The following is a 20,890-nucleotide window of genomic DNA, read 5'->3' as shown; positions in this document are numbered from 1 at the left end:
GAGGTTGGAAGTTGGGAGTTAGAAACACAAGGGGGATTCAAGAGACTGAGGAGAAGGTGAACCTCAGAATTTCCAGGGGTGACACCAGGAGCACTGGAGGCATGACTATAGGGCAGAGTGTTAAAGATATGTATCAAGAGTAGAATAACAATGGACCCTGGGGTGCCATAGCTAGAACCTTGAGTTTGAGAAGTAGCAATGTACTGCAGGGCAAACTGTTAGACATGCTACCTTTGCTAGACTTGTGGTGAAAGCTTTCAGACTTTGCCAGAAATTACCCACCCCAACATTTTCCCTCATTCAGGTCAATCGTGCTGACCCACGGGAAGATTGAGACACGTGATAGACCGGGTAATCCCAGAGCTGATGACCAAAAGTCGATGATAAACATCTTTTGGACCAAGAGACAAGAATGAAGAGTGGAAGACTCTTTAGAAAACCTAGGACTTTGTGTCACCATAAATTGATTACCAGCCTAATTAGGATAACTGGGCTGAGATTTGAACTGCTCCGCTTGAGAAGCCATCCTGTTATTATTGAAGATGCTTTACTTATTTTGGCCTGACTTTATAAATATCCCTAATAAACCTTTTGTAACCTCCCATTGGGGTCTCTGCCTTATGTGGATCTGTGTTGGCTTCATGACAGGTTTCAATGGGCAACAATGTGTTCCTGGAAATGCAGGGTCTTCAATTCTTGCCTGAAGCACAGGATAAATGGGGCCAATCATATGAGTTCAAAACAGAAGCAAAAGCTAATGTGAACCATATAATAAAGTATTATTAAATAGTCAATACTTATTCATTGTTTTCAAGAATTTAATGAAACCCAGCTAGTGTCTTTGTATTGCAACCACAGGAGGCACTACTGTAGGAAATACACAGAGGGATTTGCTGTGGTACTGGAGAATTTCTGTGAATCTAGTCACTGCAATTTTGTTTCAGTAGCATTCCATTTTGCTTTGAACCTTTTTTTTTATTAGCAAAGGTCATGTCCATGGTATTTTCTAATGATTCATCCAATGATTTTTAATATATACAAATATCAGCGATACATCTATAATCAATAATCATTGGCCATCTTGACAGTGTACCTAATCATGCTCAGATGCAGGAGGTGTATATATGTACAGTAGTTACAAATAAACTAAATGTTTGCATACAAAATATATGATATCTGTGATGGGGCAGCCAGCCACAAATAACCACACTGACTCCTACAGTAAATTAAAGGGTGTTTATTAAAGACTTTTGATGCTCAGAATGGTTGATTTGCATGGTTCTTTGGGATCTAATGGTGCTGGGGATTTTGCTGCTAAGTGCCCTTTCCTCTCTCAACTTCCCGGGCGTGGGTCCCGTCTCCCTAGCCCAGACATCCCTATCGGGGTGGTTAGTAACTCTCAGATCGGTAACACCGATCTGTCTTTCTTCTTCTCTACACTTTAGATGTTTGCCCTGAGACGATGGCTACCTGACTCCATAGGGAACCTCTAACATTCCCTCTCCTGTCATCAGTTATAACTCAGGGAATAGGGAATGGTGCCTTCTTTAGTCCAGTGTCACGCTCACACCTTTCTCATCCTCTCATACCTGACCCTTCACTATCTTTATCCTATATGCTGCTCTCCTTCCATCACACTACTGGGCCTCCAATCTCTCACTCTGCCTTTTTACCTACACACTTCGATCTTACTTCCTTTTACACTCCTATTCTTACTACTGCTTCTATCTCCAACTATCCCCCTTCCTCCGTTGTTCCTTTCCTTTCTTCCTCTTACTCGACTCTCCCCGCTGCTTACTGGTTCTCTAGTTAAGCTTCTGTTTACACTAATATCTACTCCTACTCTCCTACTCACTTTGGCTCTTCCCTCTCTACCACTACTACTGTTCCTATTCCACTACTACCACTACCTCTCTACTACCACTGTCTTCCTCTCTCACCGGACCTCCACGGATATCGTTCCTTGCTCACCTCTCTCACTAGTTCAGAACCCCAGGGACACCCAGGGATAAGGTGCCTTGCACATCCCTCTACTACCCACAATCACCTGTCTCCTTCACTTGTTACTCCCACCACCTACTTTACTTACATCCTGTTACTACCACCACCTCTACCACTTCTTCAGTCTGCCACTACTCCCACTGTACATATAATACTCATACCCTCCCTCTCTCACACAAACACTCCACAGACCTCCCCCTTAACAAAAGCCTCCGCACTTCAGCAGCTCTCGCCTCCTCTGGTCTCTTAGACATCCTTCTGTGCAGCCAGTCCTCACCCAACTGAAGGCCACGCCAAAGAACTGCCAAGCTCCCTCTCATATATCTGTCCCCCTCTCTGCATTTGCCACTTACCCTACCAATGGCTTACCTTGCTTTCAAGAGGTGTGACAGGGTAAGGCTTGGGAGGTTACATAAGGGGTTTAAGCCATGCCTCCTTTTCTACACGGCTTTGCTGTATTGGGGAGTTCCTCTTGGTTAGCTGGCTCTACTCCTTTTCTGGTCTCTGGTTTTACTTGCACAAATGTTGTGCAGCATGACGCCAGGTCCTGCCATGTACGATCCTGGCAGGTAAGGAGATGGTGGGAGTATGCCTGTCTACACATTGGCTGGCACCCAGGGTTGTTGGTGTCAGGCTCCCTCCCACCCATCACAGGGCTGAATCAACAGCCCTGTCACATAGAAGGACATGCATGGCTGTGGACTAATGAGAAATAGTAATGTGATTCCTACCTGCCCACCAAGGCTCAATGTGTAATATGACTGAAGATCTTTATTTATATTAAGCACACTATGGGCACTATAAAACATACCAATTCAAATGAACTACTTATAAAATTGATAATCAACAGGTAAAAAATCTTTTCTCAAAATGAGAATTTCAAAGGATGTTCCTCATTCAATGATATAATGTGATGTTTTACACCACCAGCCAAGACGTTGTACAGACGCAAATAAATCACAATCTATTTTAAAACTAAATGTTATATACATCAATGAAAAATCAAACTTCCAACCAGAAGAGAAAAAAAGGCCATACCTTGTGAGAAGTTTTAAAAAAATGATAAATGACTGGGGGTGCTGTTGCACGGCCAAGAAGATGGCTGCTGCCTGAAACGCTCCGGCAACGGCCTGTAATCCTCCATAAAAATCCTCTGAATTAGGTCCCTGTCTCCAGCGTACAGCCTGCAGAGCAGTATCCTGAGTGTGTGGAGCAATGACTGATTACGGTCCCGACAGAAAAGGGTGCCTCCATGAAGAACATTGAGACGGAGGAAGGCCAACGCTGTCTCCATAACACCAGTGAAACAGACTGGGAGGAGCGACGGTCTGGGCCCGCCAACACCCGTGGGGTACAGACTGAAGGCAGCTCTCAATAGCGGACTCCGGTGCCCGGCGCTGAATCGCACTCGTCCCGCCCTCCTGGTACATGAGGACTACTGTATGAGACGCCACCTTCAAGTGTCGACTCCGGGGGGGAGCCGGGGTGGCGGGATGGATGCCGACCGCCTGACGCCTGCGGAATACTCATATGAGCCCCCATTGCGTGTGCGCCTGGAGTCCCCCTCCACTGCCACCATTAACTATGCAGTGGGGACCCACAAGGAGCTTGCTGTAATGCTCACCTGATTCCCACGGAGGCGCAGGTCTGGCTTCGAGTGCTGATGCTTCTTCAATGGAGAAGCGCAGGACTCTGAAGATGGACAGGAAGGGCCATCTACTCTGGCTTCTCCGGCTCGCAGGGATATTCCCCTGTGTGTGAAAAGGGAGTATTACCTACTGACTGAGTTATGCTCAAGCCTCCCACTTTCTTCCAACCCTCCACGATACCCTTCCACGATTCCCCGTGAAGTCTCACCTTAGGGTCTGAAAGGACAAGCTCTCCACCTGCTTCTGACGCAGGGGCACGTTGAACCCAGTTACTTCACTGGATTGAGGTTGGATGGGAGTTCAGGTAAGCTTGATTATACTGGTAAGGCGCTGTAAAAGTTCTGTTGCAAGTTCAAAAGTTCAAGCTTTAAATAATAATGTTCATTGTCTTTTTTCAGGTGATGAATGAAGATTCCTTTGGAGACTTCTTGCAACAAAGCGCTGATGTTGATGTCTTTTCCCCATAGGGGCTGGGGTTCGGAATGCCAGAAATATGGCGCCGACCCGAAGTGAAACGTGCAGTTCCAGTAAAGATCTGGTAAGTCTTAGATGAGCGCTCAGGTGATGTTTTTGCATTCGCTCATCTAATGTCTTTGTCTTTTTTCCCCCATAGGGGCCGGGGTCCTGCTTGGAAGCAGCAAGACCCCAAATGAAATGGGAATGACCCAACAGGGAAGTGGCTGTGTATCCGGATGATCGCTGCTGAAGATGGAGGAACCCAGGAAAGGTGAGTGAAATGCAGCGCTGCAGCGATCGTAACGAAATGCTTTTAAAAATGATGTCTTCCCTTTCAGGATCGTCGGTGATGTCTCCGTGGTGCAGAGTAGCTGGTAGGTCTCTTGTCTCCCTTTGCAGGTGACCCAGGATGCTGACAGGCGTGGCTGAAGTCCAGATGCAGGAGCTGACACGGTGAGCGTCCAGCTGCGAGGAGCAGAACAACGCGAAGCGTGAGTTGCTGATCGGGTGTGGTTTAAATAGCTTTGGAAGAAGTTCCAAGTGTGTATCCTTCCTCCGATCAGGTATGTATCCTTCCCAGACCACACCCAGGTGGAAAGTAGTCCCACAGGTAAAGTAGTTCCTATTCAGACCTCAAGAGGGCCTGGATGTGGCAGCATGGTCTGCATCAGGTAAGTGCACATTAAAACACTTGAACACATGTCTAGCTTTATGAGCCTGGCGCCTAAGGCGCCAGGACAGAGGTCCAACATGAGCCTGGCGCCTAAGGCGCCAGGACTGCGTCCAAAGGGCCCCAGCTTGGGCCCGCTAGCACTCCCCTGGGGGAAATGATGCCTGCCTCTGGGGTTGCTGGGTCGGACCTGGCTCCTTGGAGGTAGGCATCATGACAGTACCCCCCCTCAAGGCCCCTCCCAAGGTTCTTCCCTCCGGGGGTTTGGGCTTGTTCGGAAATCTCCGGTGAAACCTTTGTACTAATCGAGGTGCGTGGACATGGTTACTAGGCTCCCACGATCTCTCCTGAGGTCCATATCCCTTCCAGTCAACAAGATAGAAGAGTTCCGACTTTACCACCTTGGAGTCTAAAATGTCTTTAACTTCGAATTCTAATTCCCCTTCAATTTGAACTGGATCTGGAGGTTTGGACAATCGGGTTCCTGGTTGTACTGGCTTCAAAAGTGATGCATGAAAAACTGGATGAATACGCATGTTGGACGGTAGATCCAGTTTAAAGGCCACTGGGTTGATTATAGCTTTGATGGGATAAGGTCCTATGAATCTGGGATTGAAGGTTCGCGGGCCCTTGAGGGGTAAATGTTTAGTTGCTAGCCATACCTGGTCTCCTACTTGGTAAGGAGGAGTTTTACTTCGGTGCAAATCAGCGTTTTCTTTATACTTTTTCTTGGCTTGCTGTAAATGAGGTGCAGCTTCTTTGAAGGCTCGGGTTATTGTGGAATGCAGATGATTTACTGTGGGCATTTCCAGGGTCAGAGGTGGATCTAGATCAGAGGTCCGAGGATGGTGACCATACAAAGTATAAAAGGGGGTTTGTCCGGTTCCAGAATGCACTGAATTGTTGTATGCATATTCTGCAATCCAAAGGATGTCTTTCCAATTTAACTCGGATTGGTGTAACATGCATCGAAGATATTGCTCGAGAGTCTGATTGGTTCTCTCGGTTTGTCCGTCGGTCTGGGGGTGGTGGCTGGTGGATAACCGCACATCTATTTGTGCTAGTTGGCAACACTTCTTCCAAAAATGTGAGATAAATTGACTTCCACGATCCGAGACTAAAATGGAAGGGAAACCATGTATGCAAACTATATTCTCCAGGAATTCCTTGGCCAAGGTGGAAGATGAAGGCAAACCCTTTAAAGGGATAAAGTGGGCCATTTTGGAGAATAGGTCCACAATTACAAGGATTGTGTTGTAACCAGCACAAGGAGGCAGATCTGTTAGAAAGTCCATTGACAGGATGTGCCATGGTGCCGGTGGAATATCCAAGGGTTGAAGTAGGCCGGCTGGCCTTTTCTTTTGAGCCTTGTTTTGGGCGCAAATTCCACAAGACAGTACAAAAGACTTTATGTCTTTTCTCCAAGAAGGCCACCAGAAGTGGCGTTTGATTTTCTTTAGAAGAGCGGTGATGGGTTGGACTGTTCGGGAAAATTCCGGGATGAATCTTCGATAGAAATTGGCAAAGCCGAGCATGCTCTGAACTCCCTTCACCGAGCTTGGAGATGGCCATTTGAGGATGGCGTCCACCTTTTGCGAGTCCATTCGGACTCCTTGAGGTGTCAGGATGAATCCGAGAAACTCAACTTCTGTGGTATGAAAAACACATTTTTCGAGTTTTGCAAATAGTCTGAGCTGGCGCAGTTTCTCAAGAACTGCCCTAACATGTTTTCTGTGATCAGATTCTGAAGAAGAGTACACCAGGATGTCGTCAATGTAAACAATGACGCAGACATCGATAAGTTCCCGAAGAACATCATTCATAAAGTACTGAAAGGCGGCAGGTGCATTGCACAAACCGAAGGGCATCACCTGATATTCGAAGAGCCCAAATTTGGTGCGGAATGCAGTCTTCCATTCATCGCCTTCTTTTATGCGCACCAGGTGATAAGCTCCTCGGAGATCTAACTTGTTGTACACACAAGCGTCTTTCACCTGGTCGATAAGCTCAGGGATCAAGGGCAGAGGATAACGAATCTTAATCGTTATTTGATTTTGGGCGCGATAGTCTATACACGTTCTAAGGTCGCCTTCTTTTTTTGGCACGAAGAACAGAGCTGAAGAGACAGGAGACTTGGACGGGCGAATAAAACCATTGGCTAGGTACTGATCTAAATACTGACGCAAATGCAGGTTCTCAGGTTCCGTAAGAGCATAAATCCTACTACAAGGTAGTTGAGCATTGGGTACCAGATCGATCTGGCAATCATAAGACCGATGGGGAAGTAATGTGTTAGCCTGTTCTTTCTGAAAAACGTCTTGGAATTCTTGGTATTCTGACGGTAGCTGTACAGGGGTGGAAGTTGCTGTGGCTAGACCCATAACTGGATTTCTTGGATAACAAGTTGGTTCACAATCAGGAAAACCTATCTTTTTTGCTCGCCAGTCAATTCTGGGATTATGTGTTTCTAACCAAGGAATTCCAAGAATTACTTGAAATTGTGGGGCCTTGATCACATCAAACACGATTGCTTCCCGATGTCCATCCTGACCCACCAGTGTCACTTCAACAGTGGAATGCGTTACAGGCCCTGAGGCTATTTCGGTTCCATCTACTGTAGTAATGACATCTTGGGTTACTTTCAGGCGGAGAGGAAGCTTAATCCTGGAAGCCAATTCACGGTCTATGTAATTTCCAATAGCTCCACTGTCGATGTATGCTTTTATGGCATGCAACTGCTGAGGCTGTTTTGGGTCCACAAGCACCATTGGCATGACGAAATGCGAGGTCAAAGAGTTAGTTTTCAAGCTCGGCAAGCGGACCCCTACGCTTGCCGGGCTAGGTCGTTTCCCGAATCAGGTGTCACTAATTCGTTATCAGTAGCTCCAACCACCTTCTTAAGTGGTTTAACTGGACAATTTCGAAGAAAGTGACCGGAAGTCCCGCAATACAGACAAAGTTGCATTTGCCGCCTTCTCTCTCGTTCTTTCTGCATTAATGGTCCTTTAACACCACCGATTTGCATAGGTTCAGATACCTCGGTACTCTTGGAGGTAGCGTGGATTTTGCTCGGTTTTCATACTTGACCCGATCTGCTTTTCTGTTTTGAAGTCTGTGATCAAGTTGAACCACCAAGTCAATGTAGTCTGCGCAGACCTGGGGTGGGTTTACTATCTGAGCTAGAACATCCTTAAGCTCTCCGCGCAGGCCTCGATGAAACAATGTGATCCTTTTGCTTTCTGGCCATCCACTTTCCACAACCAGTCTGTTAAAGGTGGCTATGTAGGATAGAAGATCCTGATTACCTTGTCGTAAGGATAGCAGTTCGTTATCAAGGGCCTGTCCTTGAGAGTGTCAAGCGAACAATCTTTCCATGCTGGCCTGGAAGCCCTGAAAATTCTGGAGAATGGGATCATCCTGATTTACCAATGGAATAGACCAATCGGCAGCACTGCCACTGAGGTAAGATAGTATAAAGGCTACCTTGGTCTGGTCGTTAGGGAAGGCTCCGGGTCTGCATAGAAAGTGTAAATGACATTGGTTCATAAAGACGGCATATTTCTTGGGATCCCCCGCAAAACGTTCAGGCGGGGCCAAAGGCATGTGTCCAGGTAGATTAATTTGTACCGGGTTACTCAAACCCATTGATGTGGAAATGTCTCCGGAATTAGGTAAAGGAATGTGCCCTGCCTGGGCCTGTAATAACCTTTTGGCTAGGTCATCAGTTCTTTCCTTAGATAAGATCAGTTCTCTTTTGAGAGTGTTAGTCTCCTGGCGGGCTGAGTGCACCTCTGCCTGTAATTCCCCCAAAAGCTGGGCCAGCTGGTCAGTCTCGGAAGTCTCCATAGCGCCCGGGTGGGAAATTGTGGGTAGGCTTCGCGTTCTGTAACGCTCACCTGATTCCCACGGAGGCGCAGGTCTGACTTCGAGTGCTGATGCTTCTTCAATGGTGAAGCGCAGGACTCTGAAGATGGACAGGAAGGGCCCTCTACTCTGGCTTCTCCGGCTCGCAGGGATATTCCCCTGTGCGTGAAAAGGGAGTATTACCTACTGACTGAGTTATGCTCAAGCCTCCCACTTTCTTCCAACCCTCCACGATACCCTTCCACGATTCCCCGTGAAGTCTCACCTTAGGGTCTGAAAGGACGAGCTCTCCATCCTGCTTCTGACGCAGGGGCGCGTTGAACCCAGTTACTTCACTGGATTGAGGTTGGATGGGAGTTCAGGTAAGCTTGATTATACTGTTAAGGCGCTGTAAAAGTTCTGTTGCAAGTTCAAAAGTTCAAGCTTTAAATAATAATGTTCATTGTCTTTTTTCAGGTGATGAATGAAGATTCCTTTGGAGACTTCTTGCAACAAAGCGCTGATGTTGATGTCTTTTCCCCATAGGGGCCGGTGTTCGGAATGCCAGAAATATGGCGCCGACCCGAAGTGAAACGTGCAGTTCCAGTAAAGATCTGGTAAGTCCTAGATGAGCGCTCAGGTGATGTTTTTGCATTCGCTCATCTAATGTCTTTGTCTTTTTTCCCCATAGGGGCCGGGGTCCTGCTTGGAAGCAGCAAGACCCCAAATGAAATGGGAATGACCCAACAGGGAAGTGGCTGTGTATCCGGATGATCGCTGCTGAAGATGGAGGAACCCAGGAAAGGTGAGTGAAATGCAGCGCTGCAGCGATCGTAACGAAATGCTTTTAAAAATGTCTTCCCTTTCAGGATCGTCGGTGATGTCTCCCTGGTGCAGTTTAGCTGGTAGGTCTCTTGTCTCCCTTTGCAGGTGACCCAGGATGCTGACAGGCGTGGCTGAAGTCCAGATGCAGGAGCTGACACGGTGAGCGTCCAGCTGCGAGGAGCAGAACAACGCGAAGCGTGAGTTGCTGATCGGGTGTGGTTTAAATAGCTTTGGAAGAAGTTCCAAGTGTGTATCCTTCCTCCGATCAGGTATGTATCCTTCCCCGACCACACCCGGGTGGAAAGTAGTCCCACAGGTAAAGTAGTTCCTATTCAGGCCTCAAGAGGGCCTGGATGTGGCAGCATGGTCTGCATCAGGTAAGTGCACATTAAAACACTTGAACACATGTCTAGTTTTATGAGCCTGGCGCCTAAGGCGCCAGGACAGAGGTCCAACATGAGCCTGGCGCCTAAGGCGCCAGGACTGCGTCCAAAGGGCCCCAGCTTGGGCCCGCTGGCACTCCCCTGGGGGAAATGATGCCTGCCTCTGGGGTTGCTGGGTCGGACCTGGCTCCTTGGAGGTAGGCATCATGCCACTTGCCTCCTAATTTGAACTGCAGCTGAAGCTGCCCACCATCTCCGCAAGCAGCCCCTTTATGCATCAAACTCATGTGGCGGACCAGGGAGGACACTGGCCGAGTAGGCCTATGAGTGGCAGGAAACGCAGTTCCGACAGCTAAGCCACCAGGTATCCCAACGGCTATTCCCTTCATTATTTTGGCACCACCGGTGTAGTTTCCCCCTCCCTGCCCCCACTTCATGGGCCATCGTAGGAACACATATCATCTGGGCCCGTATTATTAGAAGGAGGCAGACGGGCGGCATATGCTTATACCTCATCGGCACGGTGCCACAAACACTGTGTTGTTGACCGGGGCTCCTAAGCCTGTGGCCTGGATCCCAGTATAGAGAGGAGAATATACACAATCCACAGGAGAAGCAGGAATATGTGGCATAAACCTGATCTGCAACAGGAGTAAGATCCCACAGCTGCATATTGGTGGCCATCTTGTTGTGAAATTACCAGGATCCAAACACAGCCTGAACTTGGACGATGTCCCTGCAAGCTCCTAGAAGGTTCCCACTACAGTACACCCTCCAATAAGTGCGGGATTCCCCCAAATATTGCCCAATATAACCCAGTGTCTACTTCTCCACCCCAGATCCTGAGGAACTGGCTATGGGGTGCGCGACCACTTAATACCCTATAACAGACCCAGAGATTGGCGGTGCCGTCCCGCTTCACACCCTAGGAGACTTCCCAGGCAAACAACTATGTCATAGCACCACTACAATGAGGCATAGTGACCTCGACGAAGGGGGAGCCACTACTGGTTCGGCGCAATCGTCAACCCCAAAAAACAGGCTAAAATTGGCAAATTTGCCTGACAAGATCAGCCTCCGCCCTCTCCTCCCCCAGTCCAGAACCAGACCTCAGCTCAGGTGGACATGGTAGCACTAACCCAGACTCTGCTGGCCTTAAAAAGCAGCACGGACAACCTGGGGGCAAACATTGATGCCCTTACCTGCAAGGTGGATGTCTCTGCTATACAAATTGATAAGCTGTGCGGCCAGATGTCGGAAGCAGAACAGAGGATAGCAGAGGGCGTGGACAAGGTGACCGTCCTACATCTGGAAGTGGCTGACCTACAACAAACAGTGAAGAACGTAGTTATGAAGAACAATGATCTGGAGGGCTTGAAAGACCACAAAATGAGGCTTACTACAAAGAAATGGAAATAGCCAGTCATAAGGTTCAACAAAACATTTAGTACAGCCTAGACTGGGATCTCAGCACCCCAAGATGCATGTGTAAAGACACTGTGGCGGGAGAGAGCCCCGAACAACCAAATACTAAACATTTGAAACACTTGACCAGCCCCCTCATGTGATAGGGTCCATAGGTTCATGACCTTTCCACGTAGGTAATGTTACTAAAGCAACGAGTTTGCATTTTCTCCCTATCCTCCTATTGACAATTTACTGTCTGGGAGCAGGGCAAAAAAGTGCGTGGGGGCATATCATGTTCCCTGGTACAAGGTAACATTTGCTGTACAGCTTATATGTATTGCTCCTGGGGCCTAAGGTCTGCTCTAAAGCCTGGGAATAGGGTCTTTCTGTCATGGCCACAGGCCCTAGAACACAAAAACCACACCATCTAGTGATGGGGGCAATGGGTCACTTGACTCACTTATGTCCCTTTGGGACCAATAAACACAGGAGCCCGGGCTGGTCTCAGTCAGCCTTTGGCGCCAGGCTCATTTAGAGATGTGAGCAGGAACACTTTATTTCAGTGTAGGTTTGCTTTTACTTTATTTCAGTGCAGAAGTGCTTTTATGTTACAAGAACTTTCCAGGAGCTGAAAGCCTTTATTGCAGAGAGCATCCTCATGTGCTGACTCATCGGGTGTAGCTGCCTAGGCCTGGTCTTCATGTGCTAACTCATCGGGTGTGGTAGGGTGTGGCAGGCAGGCTGAACCTGGTGGGCGTGGCTTCAGAAGCCAGTGATCTTGATCCCGACGCCGCAGCACTGCACTCCGCATCCACGAACTCGGACCCTGTAAAGAAGAAGAAAGACAAGGTTAGAACATCTGTCTTAGGGCCGCGCAGTATTTGGACCCCGTCACCCCCTAGTTAACAATTTACCAGCTACTGTACCGCTGGAGCTTCGTTCCTCATTCCCTCCGGCTGCCGCCTCGAGCTCCGCAGCTTCTGCCGGGCCGGCAACATCACCTGCAAGGGAAGAAAGCAAAAGAGCAAACATCAAAAGTGGAACGGACAGCAATACAAGACAACAAACTTTACAATACAACAAAAACAGACGAGAAAAGACAAAGGCAAACAGGAACACTTACCCGAAGTATAGTGGCTTGGTCGCAGCAGGACTGGACTACCACGTGCAAGGGACCAGTGAAGGAACTCGGTCCAGATCATACAAGCGCCCCTGCCAGAAGCAGCTGGAAGGAGTGTTCGCCAAAACGAATCAACAGGAGCAGTCCCCAGCCGCATCAACCGCTATTACCACTAGTCACCAGATAAGCGCAGAGGGCGAAGTCGGACCTGAGCAACCTCACCCCCGGGAGGGCTGCAACCGTGCCCCAACGCCTTCGCAGAGACCAGGTGAGCGTAACAGAATGCAAAGCCTCTTCAAATCTCTGCCTGGGAGTTATGGAAACTTCTGAAACGGTCCAGTTGGCCCAATTACTGGGAGAGTTACGGGCTGAAGTTCATGCCTCAAGACAGGAAACCAATGCCCTAAGGAGGGATCTAATTGTGAACCGGGAGCAGACAAATGAACTAGCAAGGCAAATGGTCCAGGCACAGGCAGGCCAGGTCCCACTGCCGGGGTATGCCCCTCCTGCCGCACCTCCACAGCCACGCCAGTTAAGGTGGTTCTTCCAGGGGGGGTTCCCCTGGCCCCACCAGAATGCTTCAAAGGTGATCCGAATAAGTATGCCATCTTTATGAATCAATTTTGCCTACATTTCTTGTGCAGATCTGGGGCATTCCCCAACGATCAAGCGAAAGTGGAATTGGTACTCTCATATTTGGGAGGTAGTGCAGCGGACTGGTCAATACCCTTGGTAAACCAGGATGATCCTTTGCTTCGAGACTTCGGAGGTTTCCAGCGGGAAATGGAGGAACTATTTGCACAGCATACTCAAGGACGGGCTCTGGACAAAGAACTGTTATCACTATGGCAGGGTAATCAAGACTTACTTACATATATCACTTCCTTCAATCGTCTGACAGCACAAACTAATTGGCCAGAGGAGAAAATAACTACGCTGTTTTACCGAGGCTTGCGAGGGGAACTTGACGACGTATTAGCCCAAGTAGTAAATCCCCCGGAAGGATGTGCTGAATACATCGAGCTGACAGTGCAGCTCGATCACAGATTGCAGGATCGGAAGATGGATTGGGCCAAGGCCGAGGGGCGGTTACGTGCGACCCCGTGAGAATCAAATCAAATCACACGATCAGTCCGAGCCAATGCAAATCGGAGGCTTGCGGAGTCCACTCACCAAGGCAGAAAGGGAGAAAAGGAGACAGCAGCAGCCTTGTTTGGACTGTGGAAAGGCGGGTCACTATCTCCGAGAATGCCTGGTGAAACCACCCAGGAAAGCATATTCTCTCGTAAGTAAGGAGCCTATTTTGTTGGGAGCCTACCTCAGTGGACCTCAGCGCCCTCCTTAATGTTTGTTGACTTGAAAATCACGGTCGCATGCCTGAGTAACAACGGAGATTCCTGGCTCCCTTACTCCGTTTGGATTCAAGATGCAAAAAACTGTGTTACTTTAGCTAGTATCATGCGCCCTTATCATGTAGGAGACAGAGAAAGACAACCACTGCCTCTTATTCTCCAAGTTGTAAGCTTTGAGCTTTTAATTGTGCTTTTTTTGTTTGCACATTGTGCATGTTCCACATTCATGAAACCCTATTTGTGGTGGCGGGAGCCATGTAACTGGAACTTCTTTTTTCTCTTCTGGAAGAAATGAAGGGCTCAAAATATTTTTGATAGTTTTGGCTCGTCTGTAAGTTAAGGTAGGGTTTTCGCCTATGTACTTTCTCACATTTTCATCAAGTTGTAACAAATGCCAGTTTTTCCTTAATATCTTTCTCAATATTTTATTGTCTGCACAGTAACTGGTAATGAAACTGATTTCTTGTCTTTCATCTTGTTTGGATCTTGTTGGCTTTAGGGTGCTCTCCCTGTCAACTTGGGAAGCCTTATCTCTGGCTTGTGCTATTGTTTTGTTGCCATAGCCTCCTGTTTTAAATCTGCTTGTTAGTAATTTCCATTCCTCTTCAAAACTTCTTTGTTCAGAGCAGTTCCTCCGAGCTCTGATGAATTTCTTCCTTTGGTATGTTCTTAATCGCGGAATTAACAATCCCACCCTACCCCCTCCCTCAATGGCCAACTTTTAACATATGTGCATAAAACTGTTTGTGTTTGATTTACAACATGTATACAATGTTTATTCCTTTTTCTTTTTACATCTGTAATGAATATGATATTTCTGTTAATGGAATTTGATCAGCCCTGATTTGAAAAAGACGGAGACGTCGAAACACGTGTAATCTTAAAGGGCAATCTTTCGAATCAATGCACAATTAAAAGCTCAAAGCTTACAACTTGGAGAATAAGAGGCATTGGTTGTCTTTCTTTCTCCTACATGATAAGGGCGCATGATACTAGCTAAAGTAACACCGTTTTTTGCACCCAGGAAAGCAGTTGGAGCAACTAACAAGGGTGAAGAAGAAGAACAGGACTCAGGAAACTCCAACGCCCGGCAAGTGTAGGGGTCCACTTGTCGAGCAGTGAAAAGGAACCTATACAGCCCTCACATCTAGTCATCTCTGTGCTCCTGGTAAACCACTAGCAACCGTTGAAAATACATGCCTTGGAGGCATACATTGACAGTGGGGCTGTGGGAAATTACATGGACCAAGATCTGGCTACCCGGAAGGCCTTCCTCTCCGAAAGAAGCAGGTTTCGGAAAACGTTGCAGCAGTTGATGGATCTCAGCCATCATCCGGCCTAGTGACGCATTACACAGTTCTGTGTCAGGACGGTCACCAAGAGGACATCACCTTCGATCTCATCGGCGCTCCTCAGTTCCAAATGATATTTGGAATGCCCTGGCTGGAGACCCACAATCCCAGGATTGACTGGCGGAAAAAAGTTCTGACCTTTCCCTAAGACTGTGCCATCACCTGTTATAGCAAGGGATTCTCATTAAAAGGTCTTACCAACCCAGGTTCGTCGAAGAAATAAACCATACTGGGCCTCACCAGTTCACTACCACCTGAATACCTGGATTACCAAGATGAATTTCAAAAAGAGCAAGCAAACACCCTACCTGTGCACAGAACCTATGACTGCCAAATTGATCTGGTACCTGGAGCTCAAGTTCCCTGCAGCCGGACTTACGCCCTAACAGAACAGGAAAGCCAGCATCTAGAAACCTACCTCGATCAGTATCTGGCAAATGGCTTCATTCGTCTGTCCAAGTCCCCTGCATCCTCGCCCCTCTTTTTTGTGCCTAAAAAGGAGGGATACCCAAGAACTAGCATTGACTACAGAGCACTTAACCAGATCATGGTAAAAAAGCGGTACCGTTATCACTTATCCCTGAGCTCTGGGATCAAGTCAAAAATGCTCAGATATATACAAACCTAGACTTACGAGGGGCCTACCATCTAGTAAGAGTCAAAAAAGGAGACAAGTGGAAGATGGCCTTTCGCACAAAATATGGCCTTTATGAATATCAGGTTATGCCCTTTGGACTATGTAATGCCCCAGCAGCGTTCCAATTGTTCATGAATGACGTGCTCCGTGAACTGTTGGACGTCTATATTGATGACATTCTTATCTATTCGACCACAAAGGAGGACCACGTCAACTATGTCCGGGCAGTTTTGGAGAAACTGTGGCAACACTGGCTATATGCCAAATTGGAGAAATGCTTCTTTCATGTGACAGAAGTAGAATTCCTCGGCTTTATTCTCACACCACGGGGTGTATGCATGGACACGCTCAAAGTAGACACTATCCTTAACTGGCCCTCACCGACATCCATAAAGGGACTACAGAGTGTACTCGGGTTCGCCAACTTTTATCGCCGGTTCATTCCCGGTTTCTCCCAGATCGTCCATCCAGTCACCTCTTTACTACGGAAAAACAAACAATTTAATTGGTCCGCAGAGGCAGAGAAAGCCTTGCAGGAGCTAAAACAAGCATTTACCACAGCACCAATTCTACGGCATCCTCGACCAGAACTACCATACGTGGTCGTAACTGATGCTTTCAACATAGCAATGGGAGCAGTCCTGTCACAACGAGACCCGAAACAGGTCAGGTGCATCCCGTGGCATTCTGGTCTCGCAAGTTTTCAGCCCCTGAATTGAATTATGCAATCATTGATAAAGAACTGCTAGCAATTAAGGCAGCATTCAAAGCCTGGAGATGTTATCTTCTTGGAGCTAGACAAACAGTCACTGTCATCAGAGATCATCGCAATCTACAAATTCTGAAGACCGCTAAAGGGCAATCATCGCGCCAACTCCGCTGGGCTCTCTTCTTTGTGGAATACGACTTCGTCATCACCTATAGATCCGGAAGACGCAATGGAAAAGTAGATGCCCTGTCCCGCATGAGTGAGGGAGAAGAGGCATTCACTACACCAGACCCCGTGGCCATCATCCCTGAAGGACGAATCCAAGGCATAATTGCCGCAACCACCACTCTAGACAACTTAAAATCTGACCTGCACCACTTGATGAGTCCATCAGCGCAGCAGGAATGGCTAGGGAAGGGAGAACGGTATACGATTGTGGACAACCTACCATACTAATTAACAAGGGGGTCCTGGGAGTCCCTCTGCCAGACATTAGTCCTGGTTACGATAGACTTACCCAGAGTCTTTAGCTGGGTAAGTCCCTCGTAACCAGGACCAATGTCTGGCAGAGGGACTCCCAGGACCCCCCTTGTCAATTTGCAACCTACCATACTATCAAGGACGATTGTACATCCCAGATAAAAAATTACAGAATCAAATCATCCCAAATTATCAAGATTCATTAGTAGAAGGGCATCCGGGAATAGCTAAAACCCAAGCTAAAATAAAGAAAAATGACTGGTGGCCAACTTGGTGAAAGGACATTGTGCAGTTCATCGCAACCTTTGGCACCACACAACACACGTCCCAAAAACAGAGTCCCGCAGGTCTGCTACATCCTTTAGAAGTACCCCCAGCACCTTGGCATATGCTATCAATGGATTTTATTATAGACCTTCCCATCTGTAACGGATACAATACCATCTTAGTCATCGTAGATCTGTTTTCCAAAATGGCCCACTATATTCCCCTGAAAGGTCTCCTAACTGCTTCTACTCTGGCTACCATGTTTTTGGAACAGATCGTCCGGCTACACGGGTTCCCATCAATATTGATATCAGACCGAGGAACTTTTTAAAAGGTGTTGTAAAATTGCCAAAATCGACCTCCGGCGGACTAATCAGACCCTCGAGCAATACATAAGGTGTATGCTGCAACAAACCGAGGATGCCTGGAAGGACATACTTTGGTTAGCAGAATACACATATAGCAACTCCATTCACACCAGTACGGGACAAAGCCCATTCTACATAGTGTACGATCGACATCCACATACATCTGTTTTCGACCTACTCAAATCATTAGAAATGCCCGCTGTAACAACCTTACACAAAACCATCACTCAGGTTTTTAAGGAAGCAGCAGAGCATCTTGCCAGAGCCGAAGAGAAACAGAAGCAGTTTGCGGATTGACACCGAAGGGAAGCTCCCAACTACCAAGTTGGAGACAAGGTTTGGTTAGCATCCAAAAACATCCCCCCTGAAAGGACCACAGGCGTTCCGTCCCAGATATCTGGGACCGTACACTATCAAGGCTGTGATCAATCCTGTGGCCATTAAATTAGAATTATTGGCCCACATGCGGATCCACCCAGTGTTTCATGTCTCCCTCCTAAAACCATTGAGACCAGGTACGCGGATTAATACTCCACCGGATCCCGAAATAGTTGAAGGAGAACCAGAATACGAAGTTAAAAGGATCCTAGACTCTAAGATGGTCCGTTCCAAGTTATACTACTTTATAGAATGGAAAGGTTATGGACCCCAAGATCGGACCTGGGAACCCAGTGAGCATGTCCACGCTCCATGATTAATCAGACAGTTCCACCGCAATAACCCCACTAAACCAAGGCCAGGCGGGAAACCACCCATGAGAGGAGCCTTGATGGGGAGTGCTGTCATGGCCATAGGCCCCAGAACACAAAAACCACACCATCTAGTGATGGGGCAATGGGTCACTTGACTCACTTGACTCACTTATGTCCCTTTGGGACCCATAAACACAGGGGCCCCGGCTGGATTCACATATATAGATGTGAGCAGGAACACTTTATTTCAGTGCAGGTGTGCTTTTACTTTATTTCAGTGCAGGAGTGCTTTTATTTTACAAGAACTTTCCAGGAGCTGAACGCCTTTATTCCAGAGAACATCTTCATGTGCTGACTCATCAGGTGTGGCAGGGTGTGGCAGGCAGGCTGAACCTGGTGGGCGTGGCTTCAGAAGCTCAGCTATATAAGCTGCTACATCCTTAAGGCCGGTGCTTCATGTTACTGTGCACTTGCGTGCAACGTGACGCTCACCGCCGTTTGGACCAGTTTACTTACCTTTGAAACGAGGCGTTCTCCTGCATAATCACCTCCAGGAAACCAGTGCTTCATCGCTTCTTCTGCAGACTCATCTCGTGACATCCAGTGATGTTGATCCCGACGCCGCAGCACCGCACTCCGTATCCATGAACTCGGACCCTGTGAAGAAGAAGAAAGACATGGTTAGAACATCTGTCCTAGGGCTGTGCCGCATTTGAACCCCGCGTGCCCCCTATGTAACAATTTACCAGCTACTGTACCACTACAGATTCGTTCCTCATTCCACCGGCTGCCGCCCGAGCTCCGCAGATTCTGCGGGGCCGGCAACATCACCTGCAAGGGAACAAAGCAAAAGAGCAAACATCAAAAGTGGAACGGACAGCATACAAAGACAATGAACTTTACAATACAACAAAAACAGACGAGGAAAGACAAAGGCAAACAGTAACACTTACTTGAAGTATAGTGGCTTAGTTGCAGCAGGACTGGACTACCACGTGCAAGGGACCAGTGAAGGAACTCGGTCCAGATCATACAAGCACCCCTGCCAGAAGCAGCAGGACGGAGTGCTCACCAAAACTAATCAACAGGAGCAGTCCCGAGCAGCATCACCTATTACCACCAGTCACCACATAAGCGCAGAGGGCAAAGTCGGACTCGAATGACCTCACCTACGCGAGGGCTGCAACCGTGCACCAACGCCTCTGCAGAGACCAGGTGAGCGTAACACTTTCTTCCAGAGGAGCACGTAGCAGCTGCACATTATTACAATTTATGGTTCAGTGGAGAAAACATGGTTGAGACAGGCGGGCACCTAATTTATAGATTAGCAATGCTTCCACAGAGACTACAAGGTTGTACAGTGTAAGACAAACAAAACGCTCAGCAGAATGTGCATTCCTGTCTTGCAATTAGCAGAAAGTTCATGCTGCGGCCTTCCACCTTGTCCGGAGTGAGGAAGGCAGGATGAGCAGGGATTCAAACTGAACATTGCATCCAAGATGGCAAGTGAAACAAAATGGCAGCGTGGCCACTATTAGTGTGGCAGTAAGTTCATAGCGTGATGCAAATGTGCTTAGGCCAATATGCATACCTGTGAGACACTGAAACTAAATATATTTTTCACAAACCCTCCCTTTGGCCTAAGCCAAGAGCATCATCCAAACATAGCATCCTCAGACGACCAAGTCGCAGAGTCATCATCAGAACACCCCGAGTCATCATTATCAAAAACATTGATTCTCCATAAACTCTTTTATAGCAACCTCTTGCATGACCAGTGCATTAGTGATGTGTACTGGTGAATGGGGGTTTGGTTTCAATTTGACTAATGAACGTGCACAACAAGCCCCTATCATGTAACCCAGGACAGGCAGACATTTGATGCAGCAGCAACAGAATAGAACTATACCAAGGATTATAGCCAAGACAGAGAATATCTTCCAACCCCAAGTCCGCAGTAGACTTCCAACCCAAAATGTGCAATCTCTTTATCGCTTGGAAAATGGTGGGGGCGGAGTCAGGTACGTAAACTCAACATGCAGACCCGACCATTTTGCATACACCACCATGCTCAGCCAGGATGACGTCACACCATCCTGTTCTGAAGAGCTACAAGTCTAATGGCCTTTTGTTCCAGTGTCATATTGAACATAATATCGGTAGTCTCATTGATAGTTTTTTCCAAAATCCTAGCCAGTTTTCTAATGTCTTGAGAGTTAATTATTTTTCCCCAGAATGGGACCATAGATTTAGCAATATCCCCCAGTACTTGTAGGGGGGTGTCGCCTTCAATTTACCTTCTAGGATGGATTTTCGGGATATCAGCGGTGGAAGTGATCTATACCCCAGGCAAGAGTATCCCAGATAACATGTACCATGCCAATCTTTCGGTAACCAAGGATAAGCTTCACTCCCACAGATAAAATAGATTGAGCCCCCTACATACCGAGGCCTATCCTCCTTTACAAGAACAGCTGTGTTCATACACTTATCATACAAGCCCATAGGTCGGGAACCTTCTTTCAGTATACAGAATGGGACAAAATCAGGGGTCATGATTGATGGTGTAAGATGGTGGAGCAACTTCCTTATTACCTACTGAAGTCATTTTAAAAGAAATCATAGATTGGTAAGGTCTGGAATATTTGTCAGAATGCCTGGCAGTAGCAGTATTGAGTA

This window comes from Ambystoma mexicanum, chromosome 5q (genome assembly GCF_040938575.1).
Source record: "Ambystoma mexicanum isolate Mex_15411 chromosome 5q, UKY_AmexF1_1, whole genome shotgun sequence".
In the NCBI taxonomy this organism is placed as follows: Eukaryota; Metazoa; Chordata; class Amphibia; order Caudata; family Ambystomatidae; genus Ambystoma; species Ambystoma mexicanum.
This window is presented reverse-complemented; position numbering follows the sequence as displayed.